This window comes from Bubalus kerabau, chromosome 2 (assembly GCF_029407905.1).
Source record: "Bubalus kerabau isolate K-KA32 ecotype Philippines breed swamp buffalo chromosome 2, PCC_UOA_SB_1v2, whole genome shotgun sequence".
Classification (NCBI taxonomy): Eukaryota; Metazoa; Chordata; class Mammalia; order Artiodactyla; family Bovidae; genus Bubalus; species Bubalus kerabau.
In genome coordinates, this window is record NC_073625.1 from 2698344 (window position 1) to 2706637 (window position 8294).

Genomic DNA, 8294 nt, shown 5'->3' on the forward strand with positions numbered 1-8294 from the left:
GCTGCAGTTTCCAAAATAGGCCATAAGTTAGGTTTTTAAAACTGCAGAATGGTGGTGTTAATTCTAGGTAGGAAGAATCTGTGAAAAAACAAAATAAACATTTTTAAAAAGGAGAAGTCATCTAGGTACAGAAGAGAAATAAAAACACACATCCACACCAAGATTCATACATGAATATTCATAACAGCTATACTCATCAGAGCTCAAAACTAGAAAAAATGTCTACCAACAGGTATCTGCAACAGGATACCACTCGGCGATAAAAAGGAACACAGTCCTGGGAGAACAGCAATATGGACGAGCCTCAAAACCATTGTGTTGAGTGAAGAAACCAAACACAAGAAAGTATACACTGTATAAGTACATCTGTAACACACTCTAGGAAAAGCAAGTAACCTATGATGACAGAAAGGAGATCAGAGTCTGCCTGAGGACCAAGGATGGAAGAGAAAAGTGATGGAGAAAGGACAAGAGGAAGCTTTGGAAGGTGGCAGAAATGTCCTGAGGCTCCATCATGGGGGTGGTTTCAATGGTACATCAAAATGCATCAAATTATACATTTGCGTACAATTATACAGACTTCCCTGGTGGCTCAGACGGTAAAGCGTCTGTCTACAATGTGAGAGACCTGGGTTCGATCCCTGGGTTGGGAAGATTCCCTGGAGAAGGAAATGGCAACCCCACTCCAGTACTCTTGCCTTGAAAATCCCATGGATGGAGGAGCTTGGTGCAGGCTACTATCCATGGGGTCGCAAAGAGTCGGGCACGACTGAGCAACTTCACTTCACTTTATACATCTCTTAAATTATATATCTCATAAGTCTGTCAAAATGCATCAAAGAATACATTTAATCTTTTTAATTTATTGAAGTATCATTGATTTACAAAACTGTTAACGTCTTCTACACAGCAAAGTGATTCAGCCATATATATATATATATTCTTTTCCATATTCTCTTCCATTACAGCTTATTGTAGGATATTGAGCATGGTTCCCTGTGCTCCACAGTAGGACCCTGTTATTTATCCGTCCCGTATGTAATAGTTTGCATCTGCTAATTCTAAACTCACATTCCACCCCTCCTCACACCTCTTCTCCTTGGCAGGCACAAGTCTCTGAGTCTGCTTTTGTTTTGTAGATGTGTTGATTTCCATCACATTTTAGATTCCACATATAAGTGATAACATATGCCAAATTATACATTTTAAGCGAGTGTAATTTGTTGTTCATGAATTATAACCTCAATCAAACTAATTCTCAAAAAAGAAATCATGAAAACACAAAATGATATTTTTAAGTCAGTTAAGAGCCTAGAAAAGGAATAGGTCTGTTTGGGACACAATATATTTTCATCGAGAAAATGTTGTATTTGCCTGATAGTTTTTTCTTCCTCAACAGGGCACCTGGGCCTCGAGATCTGGGATGTGCCTTCAAAGTGCGTGGACTTCAGCAGATATGTGGAGAACTATTTTCACAGTACACTGTTGGATCAGATGAAGTTTCGCAGCCAGGGGCAAGAACACTTGGAGAGCCGGGTGGCGGTTCCTGTGTAGCCCTGAAGACCTCCAGCGGCCGATCGCAGGGTCTGCATTCAGTCTACTTAACATTGTCATCAGTTATTTGCCTGAACACCTAAGGGCACAAACATCACCTTCGTGTTGACTGAACACTGCTATGTTAGGCAAGAGATGATGATCTAAAATATCTTATAGGCTGAACAGTAGTTTAGATCTAACAAGTCTAAACCTGACAAGGACAGCTTTCAATATTAAGTAGATAAATTGAGTCCAAATGTCAGCTTTCTGAGTATAAGACACAAGTGCCATGCCATACCAATGGGACATTAGAAAAGCAAGCCTTAGAGTCGTAGTTAATAATAAGTTCAGGGTCAGTTAGCAATGAAATGCAACTTTGCAGAAAGTTAGCATGACCTTGGGTTATATCAGGAAAGATATAAGCTTTTATAGAAAGAAGGTGAAACTCTTGTTCTGTGTTCTGTAATAGGCTTATATTAAAATATTATGTTCTTGGGAGGATACCTATGGTGGGGGGAGGATTAAAACTAGATCAGAGGAAGGGGGATAAAAGTGTATTTTTAAATCCATGTTTCCTTAAGGACAGGGACAATGTCTTAGTCATCTCAGCATCTGTCATGGTTATCTCAATTTCTGGCATGACCAAGATTATTGTTGTTCCAGTTAATGCTGATAAAGTCAATGCATCTTGATAAAACTTGGGCTGATGCCACGTCAGATAGTGGGAAAGCAACCAGGACTTCTGAGCTGAGAGAAGACTGAAGGAATGGGATGGGGGTGACGCGGGAGAGCAAGGTAAGACGAGCCTCTGGGTACAGGCTAGATTGCAAGCGGCTGCAAGATGTTTGTCCAGTCCCTAAATCAAGAAGCGGAGCTTACAGTGCGTCTTTTTTATCACACACAGGAATTTCTCTGTGGCATGTACTTAGGAATAAAATTTAGGGTTTTAGAACATTTCAAAATGATCTTTAAATGAGACATTGCAGATTCTGTCTGTAAAGGAAGTATTTCACAAATGTTCTTTCTAATTGAGTCGTTATTAATATATGACACATTAGCTTCAGGTGTACAGAATAATGACTAAGTATTTTACAAAGTGACTTCTCTCTACTGCAATGATGTCGGGTCCTTTTTTCTCCATGTGCTGGCCAACAAACAAAATTATATCATCATCAAAATACATGACATCTGACAGCCCTGAAATGTTATCTTCTTCTAATTCAAATTACTTAATATGAAGTTCAACATCTTTCACATACTTCATTCGCTACTGGGTTTCCTCTTCTCTTTACAGCCACACCTTCTAAGCACTACTTTCTATTGGTTTCTTTACTTTATTCCATTTATTCAAGTGTCCTTTATATATTCTAGGCATTAATCCTTTTAAATATTTGTACATTTACAACACCTATTTATGGCGCAGGAGAGTTGTTTCCAATGGAAGTTTATAAGTCATGTGAAATGCATTTAATAAAAAAAATTTGTATTATCCTTTAAAAAAAAATAGAGCTGTATTTCTACCCTCCTGAATCTGTGCTCACACTACGATGACTTTGATCAAGAGAATGGGGAGAAAGTGGCATGGTGCCAGTTCCAGACTGGCAGCTTCCATTCCCTCCCACTTAGAACCCGGCCACCCTGTTAGAAGGAGTCTCAAGCAGCCACAAGGGCAGAACCACAGAGGGCACTGCTGAGGGGCCAGCCAGCAGCCCCACAGGGCTCCCTGCAAGCCCACCTAAGTGAACCACTTGGATATAGATCCTCATTTCAGCAAGCTACCCTGGCCAACACCACATGGAGCAAAAGTAAGCTTTCCCCCCATTAAGTTTGGCCAGACTGCAAGATCATTAGCAATAAAAGTTACCACCATTGTGTTGAGCCATGGTGATATGTTAGGGGGCAAGAGAAAATCAAAACAGTGAGCATCTTCAAATCTATGAAGTGCTTCATAGACATGGCCCCATGGGCTAGAATTAGGACCAATATGGAGAAGGCAATGGCACCTCACTCCAGTACTCTTGCCTGGAAAATCTCATGGATGGAGGAACCTGGTTGGCTGCAGTCCATGGGGTCGCTAAGAGTCGGGCACGACTGAGCGACTTCCCTTTCACTTTTCACTCTCATGCATTGGAGAAGGAAATGGCAACCCACTCCAGTGTTCTTGCCTGGAGAATCCCAGGGACAGGGGAGCCTGGTGTGCTGCCGACTATGGGGTCGCACAGAGTTGGACACAATTGAAGTGACTTAGCAGCAGCAGCAGGAGGATTAGAACCAACATGCATAACTTGATGAGACTCACAGAGGAACTTCCAAGATAAGATTAGGCAGAGAAATTCAGAATAGGGTGCTAGAGTTGAACTGGCCTCAGGAGATAAACCAAGAATCTAGATTATGATGCTCAGAGAACCTGGCTGTTTAGACTCAGTCTTAGATGGCATCAGTGCCCAAGGTTCCGCCTGCATAGCAGATGTGGGCATCACAGTGCTGGGCTGGGGGCAGGGCGGTGGGCAGGATTCAGCTTGAATCCGTCCATCCAATGGCTGGGGATAGGCAATGGGAAAGGACTGGAAGGTGGCCTGGGCCCCAGTCAGTATGATACTCAGGCTGGGGTATCAACCTCAAGGCAAAACCAGAGAGGAACAGAGGAGCAAGGCTGGGCAGCAGAGTGGGAGCACTAAGGGTGCAGCTTGGGATAGGGACACGCCTTTCACCTGCCAGACATCAGCCACAGTCTTGATCCCAACCTCGGATGGGAGTGAAGATCCTAACAGATCAGGCTAGATTAAGATTAGCTCAGAAACCAGGCAATGAGAAACTGGCTCAGGAACTGGGATGGACAAGTAGGTGAAAAGCAGCTTTTCAAAATCCTTAGCTGTATGGGGGTCAAACAAGAGGCTTCTGAGGGGAATTAGTGAAAAAGAAACACAGAGAAGAGCCTTCTCATTCAGAAGGGTGTATGTCCATAATGTGAAAAACTGACTCATTGGAAAAGACCCTGATCTGGGAAAGACTGAAGGCAGGCGGAGAAGGGGACGACAGAGGATGAGATGGTTGGATGGCATCACTGACTCGATGGACATGAGTTTGAGTAAACTCCGGGAGTTGGTGATGGACAGGGAGGCCTAACGTGCTGCAGTCCATGGGGTTGCAAAAAGTCGGACATGACTGAGTGACTGAACTGAACTGATTCCCATGATTGCAAAAACTGGCCAGGAGAGCTATAGAGAAGATGCACTCATCTGATAAGGGCTACCTCAAACAACTTTCAAATTTCCACCCAACCTAAAATTTCCCGGAATTGAAAATCCACAATAAGAGGGCAAACTGCGTGCACAGAGTACATAGGTGCTTAACAAGGAAGGCATGGACGGATGGATGGACAGACAAATGGGTGGACAGACAGATGGACGGACAGACAAATGGATGAATGGATGCACGGGCAGATGGATACTTTCATGGATGGACAAATGGATGGACGGATGGATGGATGGACAAACGAGTGGACAGACAGGTAGACAGACAGACAAATGGATGAATGGATGGACGGGCAGATGGGTACCTTCATGGATGAACAGATGGATGGATGGATGGATGCAGCCTAACGTTTAGAATACTCAGCACTACCTGTCCATGAACACATTAACACAATGTAATACACCAGACTCCAAAGGAAAAAGTAAAATGCATTTTCATCTCTAAAAGTTTGCCAAGCAATTATCTAGAAAGCCCAAATATATTCTGTATATTCATGCTTAAGGAAACAATTTCCTAAGAGAATTAAATTTCATATGAGAATCTCGTTATTCATTCCAACCGGCTGAATCTGAGCAGGCATCACCACGACCTTGTATCATTCGGAACTCACTAAACCCAGCTCAGCTCTGCTCTGACCGTCTGGAACCCCAAGTCCCAGGACAAGAGGAGAAACCTAAGTTGCAGAGAAGCAGTGACCAGCCGGTGTCAGAAGTCTTTCCTCTTAGCTACTTTCTCACTTCCATTTGGCTTGCATACCTTGCACCTGTTTTTTACCTCCTATCACACACTGTCAACACGGGATATTTCTACAGACCTCTGACACAGAACGTAGACCGTCCCCTCAATAACAGGGCTCTTCCCTCTCCAGGCGAAAGTTTCATCTAAAATTAAATTTTCTAACATCTTTATATACAAAGAGCATCCTGCTCTCTAAGGCAGAGAGTGAAGATCTAAGCTCTAGGGTGGGCTTTATAAATTTCTTTAACACTGATCCAGAGGCAGAAAAACATTTTACATCACAACGTAGTACACAGAATACATGGAAAACATTTACCTGTGTCCATGAATTCTAATATTTCTTATTTCACTTCATTTTTAAGCCACTGATCAGAACCCTCTCTGATTTGATGACACACGTGCATGGAGGCTGAAGGTATGAAAAGCCCTGCTTAACAAATAATTATCATTAGTACTTACAGAGAGTGTGTACCAAGTGCCCAAAAACAGTCAAAGTAAGAAGCAAAGCCCAGACCCCCAAAACCTATAAATAATGTAACCATTTTGTTACATTATTTATTTTGTAAGAATGAAATTCTTGAGTTAATACATGATAAATGAGATTAGCTAAATGCAGCAATTAATGCACGCCAACGTAGAACTCTAGGGATTTGTAAATAGGGAAGTCCAATCCAGGTGTCCTGGATTATCATTTTAATGTGGAACTGGAGACATGACAGTTTCCATTTGCCTCGTCGGGAGAAATCCTGTTGATAGCAGAAACTGCTCCTTTTGCGATCATGTAAGTAGGGAGTCAAAATCCAAGGACTTTTTCACGGGTGCTACATCCAGGGCCTCTGAGCACAAACATACAGCCCGCTTGGCGGCTCAGGGACCGGGGCAGTAGCTCATCTCATCTCGTGGCACGGTGACACTCACCGCTTTCCGTCCTCTGACCCTCCACCCAGCTTGGGATTTAGACATGTCTTTCCTACACATGTTTTCCTAGAGCAGTCGGAACACGCTCTGCAGCTAATACGAATTTCTCCTCTGCTCTCTGGTGAGATTTTCCCTTGTAGATGAATAGTTTGGGGTCTTGGGGTATATTTATCAGTCCTGTGGGTTGGATTATCTGATCCCTTTCACACTGAATGAAATATCACGGTTGTGCAAAGCCGAGAACGTGGCAGCCCTGCGGGGACAATGACACCCGGGACAGCCAGCCTGGGCAGCCCGCCAGCCCCCCCAGGACATGCCCTCTCTCACCTCCCTCTCTCCACATGGAGTGGGTTACTCGGAGGCTGATAAATGACAAATCAAATAAAAAAGCATTGCTTTTGTGAAGGAAAGCATTGACCTGGCCCTCCCCTAGTCAGATGAAGGGATGAGCGTCACTGAGACCCCGTCAAGCTTCTTCTCCCACGAGGGCTGCGCGTGGGCCAGCCGAGCACGGACCAAAGTGTGTCTTATTCTTTTATGATTTAATTAATTCATTATTTGGGGCAGCCCTGGGTCTTAAAGCTGCTTTGCGAGGGCGTTCATGTGTGGCCAGTGGGCGCGCCTCTTCGCCACAGTGGGCGGGCTCCTCACCACGCGGCTTGTCTCGCTGTGGACCCGGAGCTCTGGGACACAGGCTCAGAGGTTGAGGCCCTCGGGCGTCGTTGCTCTGAGGCATGGGGGATCTTCCCGGACCAGGGATCTACCGTGTGCCCTGCCTCGGCAAGCAGATTCTTATCCACTGAGCCACTAAGGAATTTCCTAAAGTGGATATTTTTAAGAGAAGACAAAGCGACCTGGGTCACAGGCTCTGAGGTCCATAGCCCACCTTAGAACTTCCAGTTAGCTGCTAGGCCTGGACTGACATTGATCCCCGCCCTTCTTTATTCACTTCCACAGGTCGCGTGAGGTTCGGGGGTCACCAAGGAGACAAGCCTGTACCCTCAGGAAGCTCGAAGACTGGCCAGGAGGGTAAATAACTGTTGGTAGGGTAAGGGATACTGTCACTTGCAATACACCACCATGCATCAGGCAGGACCGACTCAACCTGGGGGAGGCCAGTGAAAGACGATTTCGCAGGGAGATCCTTCAGGCGGGCTCCAGGGGTACTGGAGACCACCAAGCCAGCAGCGGAGGACTGCAAGAAGGCGAGCCTGCCCGGGAGTGGCCGCGAGCCTCCTCACCGCGGCTCCCGGAAGTGGAGGGAGGCGGTTTTGTTATCACAGATTTGCTTCATTTATTTGTTGCCAGGTTAAGTGCACGATTTATCTGTATTAATTGTGAAATTCATCTTTTTTCTCCTTTTTCCCAAAATATAATATATTTTTCTAATTCTCAATTGGCGTATAGTTGCTTTACAATGCTATGTTAACTTCTGCTCCACGGAAAAGTAACACAGTTATGCATACACACACATGTATACATGTGGATGGATACACATATACACACTTTTTTATATCCTTTGCCATTGTGGTTTCTCCCAGGATAGTGAATACAGTTCCCTGTGCTATAGAGTATGACCTTGTTGTTTATCCACTCTGTACGTGGTAGTCATCGTAGTTCCCATTTGCTAATTCCAAACTCCCAACCAATCCTCCCCACCCTCCCCTCCCCCTTGGCAACCCCTGTCTGTTCTCTCTGTCCATGATTCTGACTCTGTCTCATAGACAGGTTCATCTGTGTCATAGTTTAGATACCACATATAAGTGACATCACATGCTGTTTTGACATCTTTTGCTTTCTGACTTGCTTCATTTAGCATGCTCATCTGCCTCTATGCTGCAAATGGC

General features: G+C 44.5%; 1 long non-coding RNA gene across 2 annotated transcripts; it reads left to right on the top strand.

Annotated features, from left to right (window-relative positions):
- The first annotated feature begins 6224 nt into the window (after positions 1–6224).
- On the top strand, positions 6225–7843 carry LOC129644573 (uncharacterized). Of its 2 annotated transcripts, none has more exons than XR_008710833.1 (2): positions 6225–6310; positions 7405–7843. It is a non-coding gene; the product is annotated as an uncharacterized LOC129644573 (long non-coding RNA). The 2 variants fall into 2 exon arrangements; XR_008710834.1 differs by lacking the exon at positions 6225–6310 and adding an exon at positions 6516–6568.
- Positions 7844–8294: the final 451 nt, after the last annotated feature.